General features: G+C 41.7%; 1 long non-coding RNA gene across 1 annotated transcript; it reads right to left on the bottom strand.

The window, feature by feature from the left end:
* Nucleotides 1-11,655: 11,655 nt before the first annotated feature.
* Nucleotides 11,656-14,889, bottom strand: LOC311086417. The gene is made up of 2 exons (XR_014607063.1): nucleotides 13,330-14,889; nucleotides 11,656-12,119 (listed from the first exon to the last, which is right to left on the bottom strand). It is a non-coding gene; the product is annotated as an uncharacterized lncRNA (long non-coding RNA).
* Between the last annotated feature and the right edge of the window lie 2,922 nt (nucleotides 14,890-17,811).

The raw sequence follows: 17,811 nt of genomic DNA on the forward strand, positions 1-17,811 counted from the left end.
TTGAGCTAAATTTAAAAATAAATAAATAAATAAGGCAACCTATTGCATTCAACTTTTTAAGTTAACTCAACTAATCTCCACTTAAAAACTTTTTGTTTATCTAATGAGTAGCAGTCTGATGATGTAGTCTTTTCAACTTAAAACTTCTTGTCAAGGCTACTAAACAATGTTTAGCATTTAGCAATGCAAGCATCTACAAATTTCATGTTTTTTCATTTTTATGTTTTATTTTCAAAGTTAGCTACACGACATGAACATAACTAACCTCTTAAAACTAGAGTTTACCCATTTCACCAGGGCAAATAAGTAGCAAAAGTTGCAATGAGTAGAGCATATCTCAACACAAATCTCAAACAATGATGATCAACCATTGTAATTCAGTAAAAATATGAACTCTGAAACATATGACGGTTAAATAACAGTGAAAAGCTAAAGTTTTTAATTTGACATTAACTGGAGCGAATTAGTTGAGTTAACTTAAAAATTTAAAGGGATAGTTCACCCAAGTCATTAATTACTCACCCTCATGTTGTTCCAAATGCGTAAGACCTTTGTTCATCTTCACAAATCAAGATATTTTTGATGAAATCCGATGTCTCGGGCAGGGGGCTCCATTGACAGCTATTTAATTAACATTTTGAAGGCCCAGAAAGGCAGGGAAAACATCGTTAAAATAGTCCATGTGACTACAGTGGTTCAACCTTCATTTTATGAAGTGATGAGAATACTTTTTGTGCGCCAAAAAAACAAACAAAATATCATTTTTATTCAACAATCTTTCTTCTCTTCCGTATCAGTCTCTGACACACGTTCACGAGCACCACGACGCATTGAGCTGGCATTCTGACATCCTGTGTTTCCAGTTTAGTTCCTGTTTGTTACCAATTCCTCCTTGTTTGTTACCTTAATTACTGATTAGTCCCATTTTGTGTGAGTTTGCTGTTACTGAAGAATCTCCTGTGTGTTTTGGTTTTAAGGTTTAAAGAATATTGATATTGTCATTCGTGTTTGAATTGCTGCACAACACACGTGACAACTTTCCATTCCACAAAAGGTTCTTTCTGGTTGAAAAAAAAAGGTTCCCTTTCGAGGGAACTCACCCTGCGTCAATGACGGATTGTGTCTGAAGCACTTGTGTCAACTAGTCCTATGGCGAGAGTGAGCGTCATGGGCGGGTGACGTCACGACTAGGGCTGGGTTTCCCGAAACCTTCTTAACGCTACGTCGTTCTTAAGTTACACCTTCAGCTGTACCTTATCGTTAATATGTGTTTCCCGAAACGTTCTTAGTTAAGTATACCTTCTGTAAGTTATACGTTCGGAAGGTTGGTCTGGACCACTCTTAGCTTTATCTTATCACTGTTGCAGGTCTATACGAATATAATTCTGAAGTTTTAATATACCCAGACAATGTTCAATTAGGCTAATTCAAGTGTTTTCATGCAAAGAATAAAATTGTCATTATACGGATTGTTGTTAGATTTTTAAATATATTATCCAAAGGTACATCAGCTGCTGAACCATTAAAGGCTTAGGAGTCTATTTAAAGGTAATGATTGTGGTGGGGAGTTTGCTCAAACTATGGCAGCGATACAGCGAATAGTTGTTCTAAAAGACGGCGCCGTCCGCGGAGCGCTTTCAAAGGCCAGTGAAAGCATACTGTCAGTTAAGTCCTATCCAGACGTTAATTGTTTATCATGGGCTCATACGGTATTTTAAACATTTACAGGGGTAAGTGAATTTATTGGCGTCCAAATCCATAATGTCAGTGTTTTTTCTCACCCAACCCGTATAAAAATCTCTGGCCAAATTGTTTTTTGACAAACAGGTCGTGTGGTAATTTAATTGCCTTCTGAATCCACATCTCTGAGTTTACAAGAAGAGATTCAAAATTCACTGTTTAAATCCTTTTTGATCACTACCGAGCATCGTATGTAAGATGTACACTTTTATTACTGAAATGCTGGAAAGTATTTACAAGAACAATATTTTATCGCAGCTCCACCTCAGCAAACAAAAATAGGAAAGAGAAGAAAGCACACACAGTTTTTTAAATGGTTATCATGGCAGCAATATATGATACAATTTTAAAATATGTAGGCTAGGCTATTATTATAGGCTTTGGCTTTGGATTATTTTTTATAATATCCCATGAGTCCTAATAAATGCAATTTCAATATTTCTAAAGTACTTCTTTTATAAAGAACACCGCTTTCTCACATAACGCAGTGAAACAGCCCCTGCACGAGAGAATAATTGATTCTCGAGCCATTGATATCAACCAATTCAGCACCATCGCCACAGACAGCACCCGGTAACATCGCATGTAAGAAGGTATATCTTAAGCAGCTTTCTAAGGTATGGTTCGAGGAACATGCCTAGTAATGGTATACCTTTAGTTAAGTTATACCTTTAAAGTCTTCGTAGCGCGCTAAGAGACAACGTTATCGGGAAACCCAGCCCAGGAACGTATAAAAGCACATCCAGTCTGACCGGCGTTAGCTTCTGTGCCTCAGCAAGCGCGCTGTGTTCATACTGTCTGTCTTATTTATTGTTGTCTGTCACTATATCTTTAACAAACTGCTCTGAGACACGAAGGTTGAGAATCCAAATGCAGTTTTTACTGGGAAAATCCAAGATCATAAACCGTATATAACAAGCAGTGGTCAAAAGCACAGGGTAATCAGTCCAAACAATGACAGGGCACAGGAATACAGACGAACAGGGTAATCCCAGAGACAGGCGAACAGGGAGAAAACCAGCACAAGGAGATGATCGAAATGGACAAACATTGGAACGCTCAGAAATGCAGTCTTACACAAACAAGTCTATGCAGTGAATGAATGTGAAAACCAGGCTACTATAGGGTGAGTTAAACAAGGTAATGAGACATAGGTGGATGCAATCAGGGATGATGAGTCAGGGCAGTGAGTAATGTAGTTTGTGAGGGAATGACAATAGCCTGATGTGGATTGCCCTCTGGTGGCTCTCAAGGGCACTCCAGCTGGTGACCGTTATAATATCAGTCACAAGCATAGATATTATAGCGAGCAAACAAAATGTTAGATCGTGTTTATAAAACAAAATGTTCTATAATAAAAAAAAAAAAAACTTTTTATGTGTTGTTTGTTTGGAACGGAGCATGCTTTGTCAGCGCTCGAGGGCGCTGGCTATAGCATTGCGAGTTACTTTCGCTTTATTCGCTCCGTTCCCGTCTGTCACTCAAGGGTGTTCAGGCTCACGTTCCTTGCAGGACCAGCCCTGTTGTTGCCGAGGCAGCACGTTAGCTGGTATTGTGGGGTTCGCAAATGGATCTCGCGGACGGGTTAGAGACAGGCTCTGCCTTTTCTCTGCCTTCACCCAGGGATCCAGCGCTCTCTCTCTTACCCCTTTTCCACCAAGGCAGTGCTGGTGCCGGTTCGGAGCTGGTGCCTACTCGCGAAACAGTTCTTTGTGTTTCGACAGGCAAAGAACCGGTTCTCGGCCAGGAAAATTGGTTCCAAAGCGGCACCAACTCTTTGCTGGACTATAACCGTTCTTTTACCACGTCATGCTTACGTCTGGGGGCAGGGTTATTGTCGAACTTCTTCTTGAACATAACCTCCGTCTATAGTCATCCAAACGAGCAGCAAAAATGTGTTCTAAAACTCTTCTTCTGACCCCAATATAGGATCGCAAAGCCAGGAGCAACATTTGCAGAAAGACGATGTAGTCCGCCGTTGTAATTGTTATGCTTGAAGTTGGCGCAAGCGTTTCTGGGAAAGCTAAGACATATGGCAACGTACACAGTGACGTAACGACGTCGTTCGCTGAGCTCTCTAGTCAGTGTTTCAGCAGTCTATCTCTGAGGAGGTAAAGGTGCTGAGCATCGATGCAGGGGAATAAGAACTCACCACCCTCATCTATGAAGAGCATGCACGGTCATGTAGCTCTATATAAAAATGAAAACAAGGGGGCGGGCTGTGTTCATTCATACAATTTTCCGAGGTGTATGTGCACTATTGGGAGTTTTCCCCTGCTGTTGTTTACTCTCTCTCTCTCTCTCGCAAAAAAAAAAAAAGAAAAAAAGAAAATGCAATAAGAATCGAGTGGCTGAGGCAATGCATAGATTAAGAGTACATAGTTTATTGCAAGCTATGAATTTATGATTATTTTATTGTATGTTGAAACTATTTTAATATAGTTCAGCCTTTCATCCAGACTATGTTGACTTGTCTGGTTGATCTTTTACTATGTTTAATTTTGAGGAATTAAATTGAGGATTAAATTGATTAATTGATGAATTAAATGATAAATGCTTATCTGACTTTCAGTAGTTAGATTCATGTATAAGTTCAGCCTTTCATCCAGACCGTGTTGACTTGTCTGGTTGATCTTTTACTGTATTTAATTTTGAGTAATTAAATAAGTTGGCTACAATTTTGAGGAATTAGATGGTATAATACGGTGCTGCAGCTGTCCACCTCTGAGAAGATGGATGTTCTGGGCATCGAGTTAAGGGAAATTGAAAATTCGCCATCTCAATCACCTGTGTACAAGGAGTTTTTGGAGTCTATAACTTCCATGTCAGGGCCTTACAGTCTTCCAGATCTCCACTAATAAAATTCGAGATTGCGGATCAAACCCTTTCAGCTCGGTTTTTCAGTTTTCAAAATATATATTTTATAAAGGGGGCTGAAAGAGCTTGTGTATGGGCTGATGCCAAAGACAGAACAGACGCTTGCGAGCTATCAGTCCTGTCACGCCTTAAGGCTCCCTTTAAGGCTCAGCATTACCCTCCAGGCTGGTTAGAACTACTTTGGCGCTGGTGAGTAAGGAGTAAATGGGGGGCTGCTGGGCGGACCAGCCACAGCCATTAACAAACTCCTTGTACAGGATAGAGTGTTGTTTCCCGTGCTCCCCTCAGAAAGATTGGGGACCGGGATGGCATTTTCAACCAAAGCCTTTGAAGCAGAAGATGGATCTGAGGACCATTGTTCCTGCGAAAAAGGCTTCGGCCAAAGAAAGGTCCTGATGCCACTAGGCCCCGACCGGAGTGGAGCAGTGTACATCTCAGTATACGGTGCCCACTCCACCTCGGTGCCCTCAAGGGGCCGTTCTGCCAACCCCTCCACCCTTGGTGCCTCAGGGCGCAGCGGTCTCCAGCGAGTCCATGGCTCAGCGTCACCACGATGCTGCATCAAACTTGCACCCTTTGAGGGGGGTTCAAAAACAGTCAGTTGTTTCCTGTCAGTATGCTTCAGGTCACCGAAGTGGCTGGTCCAATTACACCAGAGGCCAATCTCGAGAGGATGGTACCCTTAGTAGACTATCTGACAGAATGGAAGAATCTGCCAAATATATCTCAGTGGGTCCTGCAGATCATAGAGAAAGGCTACATAATCCAGTTTGGTTCTCGTCCGCCACGTTACAACGGGGTATTGCTCATGTTTGGGGGGACCATACTTCACTCCAAAGCTCCCTCCACGAGGAAACTGTATGTATTGAAGTGATGGGTTTTCACTTCATAGTGCGGATCTCGGACAGTGGGGCCCAGTTAACTGCCCGATTGGTGCTGGAGTTACTGCGGGCTTGTTTTCCACAGGGTTTTCCCCTTCCACACTGAACGTGTGCATGGCGGCCTTAGCTGCCTACCAAGTCCCTTTTGGTGGTGTATCCCTGGGGTGAAACCCGTTGGTGCACGTTTCCGCTGTGGTGCTTGTAGGCCAGGACAGGAGTATGGTGGCTTAGAAAGCCTTATTATATAATAATATCCCTGCAGGATGTGGTATGCAGCAGGCTGGTCCTCTCCACTCACATTCGTAAGGTTTTAAAACTTCGACTTGGGCGATGCCCCAAGTTCACAGGTGCTCTTGTCTTAGTTGTGCTCTCTGTATTCACACAGACAGGCTCTGGTTTGTATGGCGTTCAAGCATTCTCGTTCCCAAACCGTCATCGACACAGCGCGAGTTCCCTCGAAAGGGAACGTCTCAGGTTACGAATGTAACCCTAGCTCCCTGAGAAGGAAACGAGACACTACTTCATTTTGCCATACTCCCTGCATTCCTGTGATCGACTTGCTTTGGCTAAATCGAAGCTAATACCGATCAGACCGGATGTCCTCTTATCCTGGTCGTGACGTCACCCGCCCGTGACGCTCACTCTTGCCATTGAACTAGTTGACACAAGTGCTTCAGACGCAATCATGCAGGGGTGTTCCCAAAGCGTCATCGATGCATCGTCGGGTTACACTCGTAATCTGAGACGTTCTTTAGATTTTCTTCACACTGAGAAAAAACTTGTTTCTTTTTAGAACTGTTCACTGAAAGGTTATTCAGGGAATCAAAAAATGGTTCTTCTGTGGAATCACTGCGAAAAAAAACCCTTTTGGAACCTTTATTTTTTATATATATATATTATTTTCTTTTAGATTGATTTTAATTACTGAGAAGTTATAGTTTTTGTTAACAATAGCAACACTTGTAAATGCGGTTTCAAGATGACTTTCTTGTTTCATAATTTACTGTGCAGGTGTTGTCATGCTTCATTGAGTGAAATATATTTTGGTATTTGAGATGAAATAGTTTATAGCAACGCTATCTCACGACCAATTCGTACGAATTCGTACGAATGATAAAAAGTTGGCTAATTCGTACTAATTCGTACGACCTAACTCGTACGAATTTGTACGATTTGTCTAAACCCACGTGATGGGTAGGTTTAGGGGCGGGGTCAGGGGTAGGTCATTCGTATGAATTCATACGAATTGGCCAATTCGTAAAATATGTACGATTTTGCAAAAATCGTACTAATTCGTACGAGTCAGGTCGTATGAATTCGTACGAATAAGCGAAGTCAAGTTCTTATGCAGACCACCGTTTAAGATTTGAGAGGCTACATTATATTACTATATAATATAATAGTAATTTGGACTATTTAATGAAATATTTACTTCTAAACACTGGTTTGTAATACTAGGACTATGTAATATAATAAATCATTAAAAAGATTTTTGTTCTTAAATCATACAAATGGACTCAAAGACAGACACAGTATTATTAATTTTATTTCGAGTACAACACAACATCATAGCATGCTCTTGTGTGAATGAACTCCGAGAAGCAGAAGAGAGACATCAGCCAGAAGGATGAAGCAGAAGCCAGAGGAGAGACTGAGCGGATCTACTGATCTGAACACTGATCTCTCCTCAGTTGTGCAGTGACTGCAGGCTGGCCGCTCCGTGTGACCTCACAGCTCACTGAGACGCTCTTCATCCACTCCTGCTCAGAGAGAGTCAGGCTGCTGCTCCAGCTGTACAGAGCGTCCTTCTGCAGGAGCCCAGCGCTGCTCTCCTGAGCCCTGCTGCTCCCGTCCACCTTCCAGCTCAGGCTCCAGTCTGACGGAAAGCCCTCGCTGGCCACACACAGCAGTGTCGCTGTGTTCAAAGAGGAGATCTCTGCACTGGACGGGGGCAGGATGATCACTTTAGGAGGAGTGTTGCCTGAGAGAAGAAGAGCAGCGGGACAACAAACAACTCGCTTAACAGACATCTTCAATATTATTAGAGATTAAAGTGACAGACAACATTCTTACCATCAGTTTAAACAGACAAACTAATATAATAAAAGGCCACTTAAGTGCACTTAAAGAGAGAGACTTTTATGACTATGTTTCTTAACACACTTAAGTATGCTTTAAAGAAGTACTGTTATTTTGATGTATTGAAAAATGTACTAAAGTGTAAAGAACTTCATTATAATTTTAACTCTAGTGTGTTATTCTATATTACAAGTTAATATATTTGTTAATATAAATGTACTAAATTGCAGATTCATCTTTACAAATGTGTAATCACAAGTATATTTAAATACATGACGGGCATGTTTCAATAGAAATGACATTAAAGTATATTTTAACTATATTTCAAAGACAATAGAAGTAATTATGAAATTGACATATAAACATGTAATTAAGCCTAGCTTAAGTAGATTAAAAAACACTCTAAAGTTTAGCTAATTGCATTTCATATGAACTTAAGCCATAAGATTTTTTTTTTTTTTAAATAACATGCAATTAAGTGTCTAAAAACATACATTTTGGTTCACACTGAAGTATATGTTAAAGCATTTCAAATAAATGTTAAAGTTTAAATGAGAAATTCTATATACTGTATTACAATATCTGTTTTTCAAAACAACAAATTTATATTTCATAAATGAGTTTTACAATTATTTTATTTCAAAGTAGGTTGAAAATCTATAATATAGTATATTTTGAATACAGGTATGTTATGGGTATTTTTGTTTGTGTGTACAGTATGTATGTATGTATTTATGTATGTTTTGATTTATTAATTTATATATTTATTCTAAGTAGTATGTCACATTTAAAAAAATATATATATTCTTCTCATGCTCTTATAGCATGTCAATATTTGTCAAATGTATCTCTTTTCTTGGTGAAAATGTTCAAAATGTTTTTGTCTGTATTATCAACTCACATATAAACCTGTATTTACTGTAAGCATATGAAATAGATTTTTTTTTGTTCCACAAGACAAAGTAAAACATTCAATTTATAATGTTATAAAATATATGACTAAATATGATAACACTGTACTGCATTAAAATGATTTAATTATTCACTTACTGCCAACATCCAGTCTGGTGCCGCTGCCGAAAGTTCTTCACAGTGATACAAACTAATAGAGCAGATGTACAAAAACCTCCTGAACGCTTCAGTAACTGCACTGTTCACTGCATCTCCAAAACAACATCTTTCATTGATTTAGTGTTGTGGTCGATTACAGTTCAATTAAAATAATAATAATACACATTTAATTTTTTAAAAAGGAAATTTTTCATAATATATGATTCTACATTTAAACATTGCAATCTAAACTCCAGCTGATTCACTGATGTTCAACTACTGAATGTTTATTAGAAATCATCAGCATATAGGAAACTATTGAGAAATATCAGATGATACTGATACAAATTCTTAATAAGTAGAGAAATTGAATTAAATATTTTAAAACTGAATGTATTTATTTGAATCAGTGTGACACACTTTCTCCTGAAAGGAAACCACTTTGAATATGTGCACCACCTCTTTGTTTAAGACGGACTGTCCGCCGGTCAGGACTGTAAACAGCAGGTCTCGTCTCTTCTCACTCATTCTCAGCAAAGATGACTGCAAACGCTCTGATCATCTGCTCTCTACTGCTTTCTCTTGCTGGTGAGATTAGTGTTGAGTATTCAGAGCTTTTTCAGAAGTGCTTTATAAATGTTGTATCATTCTTCTCATGTATTGTGTGTTTGACTGTAACACTGACTGATGTGTTGTGATGGCAGGTTGTTTTGCTGAGATCATTCTGACTCAGAGTCCATCCGTGAATCTGGTGTCTGTGGGAAGCAGCGTCACTCTCAACTGCGGGTCCAGTTCTAGTGTATCAACCTATTTAGCCTGGTATCACCAGAAACCCGGACAAACACACAAACTCCTGTTTTATAGTGTTGGTAGCAAAGTGTCTGGAGTTTCTGAGAGATTCACTGATGGGGGATCAGGAACAAACTTCATGCTCAATATTAGAAATGTCCAGCCTGAAGATGCAGGAGATTATTACTGTCAGCAACATGCTGAATGGCCATTAACACAGTGATACAGAGCCGTACAAAAACCCCTTCAGTGAAAGAGGAACTGCTGATTTAGACACACACTGTACACATATTACACTTATGGCCCCTTTCACACAGCGCGATGATCCCGGCAAATTGCTTTACTTATTGTAAAGGCTACTAAACAATGTTAAGCATTTAGCAATGCAAGCAGCTACAATCATTGTTTTTTAATTTCCATGTTTTATTTCCAAAGTTAGCTACACAACATGAACATAATTCACCTCTTAAAACTAGAGGCACACAGTTTACCCTTTTCAAATAAGTTGCAAAAGTTGCCCTGAGTAGAGCATATAGATCAACACAAATCTCCAACATGGTGATGATCAACTATTGTAATTCAGTAAAAATATGAACTCTGAAACTTATGACAGCTAAATAACAGATACATAAGGTGAGTCTGCCGTTCCTGAAGAATCTCCTGTGTGTTTTGGTTTTGTGGATCAATATTTTGATATTGTCACTCTGAGGGCCCTATTTTAACGATCTGAAACGCAAGTGTCAAAGCGCAAAGCGCAAGTAACTTTGTGGGCGGGTCTTGGCGCTGTTGCTATTTTCCCGGCGGAATAAATGACTCTTGCGCCAGGCGCAAATCTAAAATGGGTTGGTCTGAAGAGCTTCATTATTCATAGGTGTGGTTTGGGCGTAACGTGAAATAAACCAATCAGAGCGTCATCTCACATTCCCTTTAAGAGCAGGCGCGCTTGATCTAAAGCGGATTCCTATCATAACGGCGGATTTGCCAGACGCGCGCCAGGAGCGGTTCACAGCCGAGGAGAGCGACGCTCTCGTCAGGGACGTTGGGGATGGAGAAACCCACCCAAATTAACTTCGGTTAAAAAGGCGTATGATAATTTGGGTAAATGTGTAAGCTAGATGTATGCTTTTATAATAAATTGTCTATCTATCTATCTATCTATCTATCTATCTATCTATCTATCTATCTATCTATCTATCTATCTATCTATCTATCTATCTATCGTAATAATGTATGATTTGCAAAAATGAAAACTGCTGCTTCTGTGTAGATGAGAGAATCAAAGTGTATGCGCGTTGTGCACACGCTACATTGATTATGGCCAAGCATGCACCCTTACAATAGCATATGAATAACATGCGCAACGCGCCACTGACTTTAAACTATTTTTTCCTGGTTAGTGGCGCAATTGTTTTCTAAACCTGCAAAATAGCATGAAGGAACGTTTGCGCCGGGACACGCCTCCTTTTTTGCGCTGAACCGCCCAGGGAGCGCAAGTTCATTCCCTAGTTTAGCGACGTGCTTCTGTGGAGGGAAAAGCGCGCTTTGCGCGGGTGCAAAATAGGAATGATACATGCGTCGGTGTACAAAGTCAATTGCGCTGGGTGCAAGATAGGGCCCTGAGTCATTTGTGTTTGAATTTCTGCACAACACACGTGACAAATTTCCATTCCACAAAAGGTTCTTTAGATTTTCACAATGTTCTTCACACTGAGAAAAAAATGGTTCTTTCTAGAACTGTTCACTGACAGGTTCTTTGGGAAACCAAAAAAATAGTTATTTTGTGGAATCACTGAAAAAAAAAAAAAAAAAAAAAAAAAAAACTTTTGGACCTTTGTTTTGTAATATTTTTTTTCTTTTCTTTTAGATTAATTTTAATTACTGAGAAGTTATAGTTTTTGTTAACAATAGCAATACTTGCAAATGCTGTTTCAAAATGACTTTCTTGTTTCATAATTTACTGTGCAGGTGTTGTCATGCTTCACTGAGTGAAAATTATTTGGGTTTTTGAGGTGAAGTACTTTATAGGGAAGTCAACATGTCTTACAATGTAACTTCATCTAATATTTATTTATTTATTTTTTGATGCAGACAACCCAGTAAGATTTGAGAGGCTACATTTTATTATAAGAACATTTATTGGAATATTTGTACTTCTAAACACTGATTTGTAATGGCAGGATATAAAACAGTAAATGGTTAAAAACAAATGATTTTTTTTTCTGAAATTATACAAAAGGACTCAAAGAAAGACACAACATTATTTATTTTATTTCAAGTACAACAGAACACTATAGCATGCTCTTGTGTGAATGAACTCCGAGAAGCAGAAGAGAGACATCAGCCAGAAAGATGAAGCAGAAGCCAGAGGAGAGACTGAGCGCATCTACTGATCTGAACACTGATCTCTCCTCAGTTGTGCAGTGACTGCAGGCTGGCCGCTCCGTGTGACCTCACAGCTCACTGAGACGCTCTTCATCCACTCCTGCTCAGAGAGAGTCAGGCTGCTGCTCCAGCTGTACAGAGCGTCCTTCTGCAGGAGCCCAGCGCTGCTCTCCTGAGCCCTGCTGCTCCCGTCCACCTTCCAGCTCAGGCTCCAGTCTGACGGAAAGCCCTCGCTGGCCACACACAGCAGTGTCGCTGTGTTCAAAGAGGAGATCTCTGCACTGGACGGGGGCAGGATGATCACTTTAGGAGGAGTGTTGCCTGAGAGAAGAAGAGCAGCGGGACGACAGACAACTCGCTTAACAAACATCTTCAATATTATTAGAGATTACAGTGACAGACAACATTATTACCATCAGTTTAAACAGACAAACTAATATAATAAAAGGCCACTTAAGTGCAATTAAAGAGAGACACAATTATGACTATGTTTCTTAAGTACGCTTTAAAGAAGTACAGTTATTTTGATGTATTGAAATATGTACTAAAGAACATGTAAATAACTTCATTATAATTTTAACTTCGATATTACGTTACAAGTTACTATATTTTAAATGTACTAAATTGCAGCTTCATCTTTACAAATGTGTAATCACAAGTATATTTCAATACATGATGGGCACATTTCAATTGAAATTACATTAAAGTATCTTTTAGTTTACAAAAAAAAGGTTGTCAGTACATTTTAACCATATTTCAAAGACAATAGAAGTAATGAAATTTACATATAAAGATGTAATTAAGCCCTGCTTAAGTGGGTTTAAAAGCACTCTAAAGTTTAAAATTGCATTTCATGTTAACTTAAGCTGTAATGTTCTTTTTAATAACATGCAGTTCAGTGTCTGAAAATAAATGTTGGTTCACACTTTTTATTAAAGCATATTATTATTTTGTAATAAGTACTCTTAAAAGTATATTAATTGTACTTTTTTCACAAAGGAGGTGTAAAATAATTTTAAATTTTAAAGTTTAAATGTGAAATTATATAAAGTATTACAATATCTGTTTTTCAAAACAACAAATTGATATCATGAATGAGTTTTACAAGAGTTTTGTTCAAAGTAGGTTGAAAATCTTTAATAGCCTATAGTACATTTTAAATACAGGTATGTTGGGTATTTATGTATGTGTCTTATGTTTTTCTTTTTTTATACTAAGTAGTATTTCACATTTCAAAACATATTCTTCTCATGAATAAGATAGCATGACAATATTTGTCCAATGCATCTCTTTTCCTGGCAATACAGGTGAAAATGTTCACAACTTCTTTTTTTTTTAGTTAAGACTTTTGTAGTATGTGTCTCTATTATCATCTCTCACATATAAACCTACACTATATTTACTGTAAGCATATCAAATATTTTTTTTGTTCCACAAGACAAAGTAAAACATTCAATTAATAATGTTATAAAATATATGACTTAATATGATAACACTGTACTGAATTAAAATAATTTAATTATTCACTTACTGCCAACATCCAGTCTGGTGCCGCTACCGAAAGTTCTTCACAGTGATACAAACTAATAGAGCAGATGTACAAAAACCTCCTGAACGCTTCAGTAACTGCACTGTTCACTGCATCTCCAAAACAACATCTTTCATTGATTTAGTGTTGTGGTCGATTACAGTTCAATTAAAATAATAATAATACACATTTAATTTTTTAAAAAGGAAATTTTTCATAATATATGATTCTACATTTAAACATTGCAACAATCTAAACTCCAGTTGATTCACTGATGTTCAACTACTGAATGTTTATTAGAAATCATCAGCATATTGGAAACTATTGAGGAAATATCAGATGATACTGACAAATTCTTAATAAGTAGAGAAAGTGAATTAAATATTTTACAATTTAATTTATTTATTTAAATCAGTGTGACACACTTTCTCCTGAAAGGAAGCCGCTTTGAATATGTGCACCACCTCTTTGTTTAAGACGGACTGTCCGCCGGTCAGGACTGTAAACAGCAGGTCTCGTCTCTTCTCACTCATTCTCAGCAAAGATGACTGCAAACGCTCTGATCATCTGCTCTCTACTGCTTTCTCTTGCTGGTGAGATTAGTGTTGAGTATTCAGAGCTTTTTCAGAAGTGCTTTATAAATGTTGTATCATTCTTCTCATGTATTGTGTGTTTGACTGTAACACTGACTGATGTGCTGTGATGGCAGGTTGTTTTGCTGAGATCATTCTGACTCAGAGTCCATCCGTGAATCTGGTGTCTGAGGGAAGCAGCGTCACTCTCAACTGCGGGTCCAGCAGTACTGGTTTAACATCCAGTTTAGCCTGGTATCACCAGAGAGCCGGGCAAACACCCAAACTCCTGTTCTCTAGTGTTGGTAGCAAAGTGTCTGGAGTTTCTGAGAGATTCACTGATGGGAGATCAGGAACAAACTTCATGCTCAATATTAGAAATGTCCAGCCTGAAGATGCAGGAGATTATTACTGTCAGCAACATGCTGAATGGCCATTAACACAGTGATACAGAGCCGTACAAAAACCCATTCAGTGAAAGAGGAACTGCTGATTTAGACACACACTGCACACATTATTACACTATGATTGTAGCTGGTTTTTAAAGTTCCGAACACACAACAAAAATCTGGGGCCATATCCAAAAAACATTCTTAAGAATAAAATCAATCTTAACTGCTAATCTTACAATTTTTTACTTAATATATATATATTTTTTTACATATATTTATAGAAAATACTTCTTAAAACGTTATTTGTCTTAAGCTTAATCTAATATTTTTTCTTAAAACTGTTCTTGAGACATCTGCATCTTTTGACAAATTCTTTTATTAAAAATAACAATTTGTAACTTGACGAATCACTTTAAAGTGCAACACTCATTACTAAAATCTGGTCAAAATAATTGCTGCAAAACCTTAGTGTGAAATAGTGTGAAACCTTATTATGATAATTACAGCATTCTGCAGCCAGATGAAAAAGAAGGGCTGAGGAATTTTTCAGCAAGATCTGCCATACAGTTAGAAAATTAGGACAGTCACTCCATGATCCAGTCAATGAGTGCTGGATCATCAACTTCAACATGGAGCAGCTCCCGTCCATCTCCAAACCCCCAAACTCTTCCCTTCTCAGTCCGGTCCAGTCAATGTCATTGATAACCCTGTCCCGCCCAATGTCCTGCCCACCCCATTGTCTCCACACTCACGTCCGGCTTCACCCAGTCCCCTGGACTCACCTGTTCCTCTGGTGCCTCTCCTCAGCTCCACCTGCACCGCTGAATCTCTCCATCTCTTCGGCTCCACCTGCACCGCTGACTCTCTCCAGCTCCTCAGCTCCACCTGCACCACTGACTCTCTCCATCTCTTCGGCTCCACCTGCACCGCTGACTCTCTCCATCTCTTCAGCTCCACATGCACCGCTGAATATCTCCATCTCTTCGGCTCCACCTGCACCACTGACTCTCTCTAGCTCTTCTGCTCCGCCTGCACCGCTGATTCTCTCCAGCTCTTCAGCTCCACCTGCACCACTGACTCTCTCCAGCTCTTCAGCTCCACCTGCACCACTGACTCTCTCCAGCTCTTCTGCTCCGCCTGCACCGCTGACTCTCTCCATCTCTTCTGCTCCACCTGCACCGCTGAATCTCTCCATCTCTTCGGCTCCACCTGCACCGCTGACTCTCTCCAGTTCTTCAGCTCCACCTGCACCGCTGACTCTCTCCAGCTCTTCTGCTCCGCCTGCACCACTGACTCTCTCCAGCTCTTCAGCTCCACCTGCACCGCTGACTCTCTCCATCTCTTCGGCTCCACCTGCACCGCTGAATCTCTCCAGCTCTTCGGCTCCACCTGCACCACTAACTCTCTCCATCTCTTCTGCTCCGCCTGCACCACTGACTCTCTCCATCTCTTCAGCTCCACCTGCACTGCTGAATCTCTCCAGCTCTTCAGCTCCACATGCACCGCTGACTCTCTCCATCTCTTCTGCTCCGCCTGCACCGCTGACTCTCTCCATCTCTTCGGCTCCACCTGCACCGCTGACTCTCTCCATCTCTTCTGCTCCGCCTGCACCGCTGACTCTCTCCATCTCTTCGGCTCCGCCTGCACCGCTGACTCTCTCCATCTCTTCTGCTCCGCCTGCACCGCTGACTCTCTCCATCTCTTCTGCTCCACCTGCACCGCTGACTCTCTCCATCTCTTCTGCTCCGCCTGTACCGCTGACTCTCTCCAGCTCTTCAGCTCCACATGCACCGCTGACTCTCTCCATCTCTTCTGCTCCGCCTGCACCGCTGACTCTCTCCATCTCTTCGGCTCCACCTGCACCGCTGACTCTCTCCATCTCTTCTGCTCCGCCTGCACCGCTGACTCTCTCCATCTCTTCGGCTCCGCCTGCACCGCTGACTCTCTCCATCTCTTCTGCTCCGCCTGCACCGCTGACTCTCTCCATCTCTTCTGCTCCGCCTGCACCGCTGACTCTCTCCATCTCTTCGGCTCCGCCTGCACCGCTGACTCTCTCCATCTCTTCTGCTCCGCCTGCACCGCTGACTCTCTCCAGCTCTTCAGCTCCACATGCACCGCTGAATCTCTCCAGCTCTTTGGCTCCACCTGCACCGCTGACTCTCTCCAGCTCTTCAGCTCCACATGCACCGCTGACTCTCTCCAGCTCTTCTGCTCCACCTGCACCGCTGACTCTCTCCAGCTCTTCAGCTCCACATGCACCGCTGACTCTCTCCAGCTCTTCTGCTCCACCTGCACCGCTGACTCTCTCCATCTCTTCAGCTCCACCTGCACCGCTGACTCTCTCCATCTCTTCAGCTCCACCTGCACCGCTGAATCTCTCCAGCTCTTCAGCTCCACATGCACCGCTGACTCTCTCCATCTCTTCAGCTCCACCTGCACCGCTGACTCTCTCCATCTCTTCAGCTCCACCTGCACCACTGAATCTCTCCAGCTCTTCAGCTCCACATGCACCGCTGACTCTCTCCATCTCTTCCGCTCCACCTGCACCGCTGACTCTCTTCAGCTCCACATGCACCGCTGACTCTCTCCAGCTCTTCTGCTCCACCTGCACTGCTGACTCTCTCCATCTCTTCAGCTCCACCTGCACCACTGAATCTCTCCAGCTCTTCTGCTCCGCCTGCACCACTGACTCTCTCCAGCTCTTCGGCTCCACCTTCACCACTGACTCTCTCCAGCTCTTCAGCTCCACCTGCACCACTGACTCTCTCCAGCTCTTCAGCTCCACATGCACCGCTGACTCTCTCCAGCTCTTCTGCTCCACCTGCACCGCTGAATCTCTCCAGCTCTTCAGCTCCACCTGCACCGCTGAATCTCTCCAGCTCTTCAGCTCCACCTGCACCGCTGAATCTCTCCAGCTCTTCAGCTCCATATGCACCACTGACTCTCTCCATCTCTTCAGCTCCACCTGCACCGCTGAATCTCTCCAGCTCTTCAGCTCCACCTGCACCACTGACTCTCTCCAGCTCTTCAGCTCCACCTGCACCACTGACTCTCTCCATCTCTTCTGCTCCACCTGCACCGCTGAATCTCTCCAGCTCTTCAGCTCCACCTGCACCACTGACTCTCTCCAGCTCCACCTGCACCGTTGACTCTCTCCAGCTCTTCAGCTCCACCTGCACCGCTGACTCTCTCCAGCTCTTCTGCTCCACCTGCACCGCTGACTCTCTCCAGCTCTTCTGCTCCGCCTGCACCACTGACTCTCTCCAGCTCTTCAGCTCCACCTGCACCGCTGACTCTCTCCAGCTCTTCTGCTCCGCCTGCACCACTGACTCTCTTCAGCTCTTCTGCTCCACCTGCACCACTGACACTCTCCAGCTCTTCTGCTCCACCTGCACCACTGACTCTCTCCAACTCTTCAGCTCCACCTGCACCGCTGACTCTCTCCAACTCTTCAGCTCCACCTGCACCGCTGACTCTCTCCATCTCTTCTGCTCCACCTGCACCGCTGACTCTCTCCAGCT

This window comes from Abramis brama, assembly GCF_963993115.1.
Source record: "Abramis brama genome assembly, chromosome: 1".
Lineage (NCBI taxonomy): Eukaryota > Metazoa > Chordata > Actinopteri > Cypriniformes > Leuciscidae > Abramis > Abramis brama.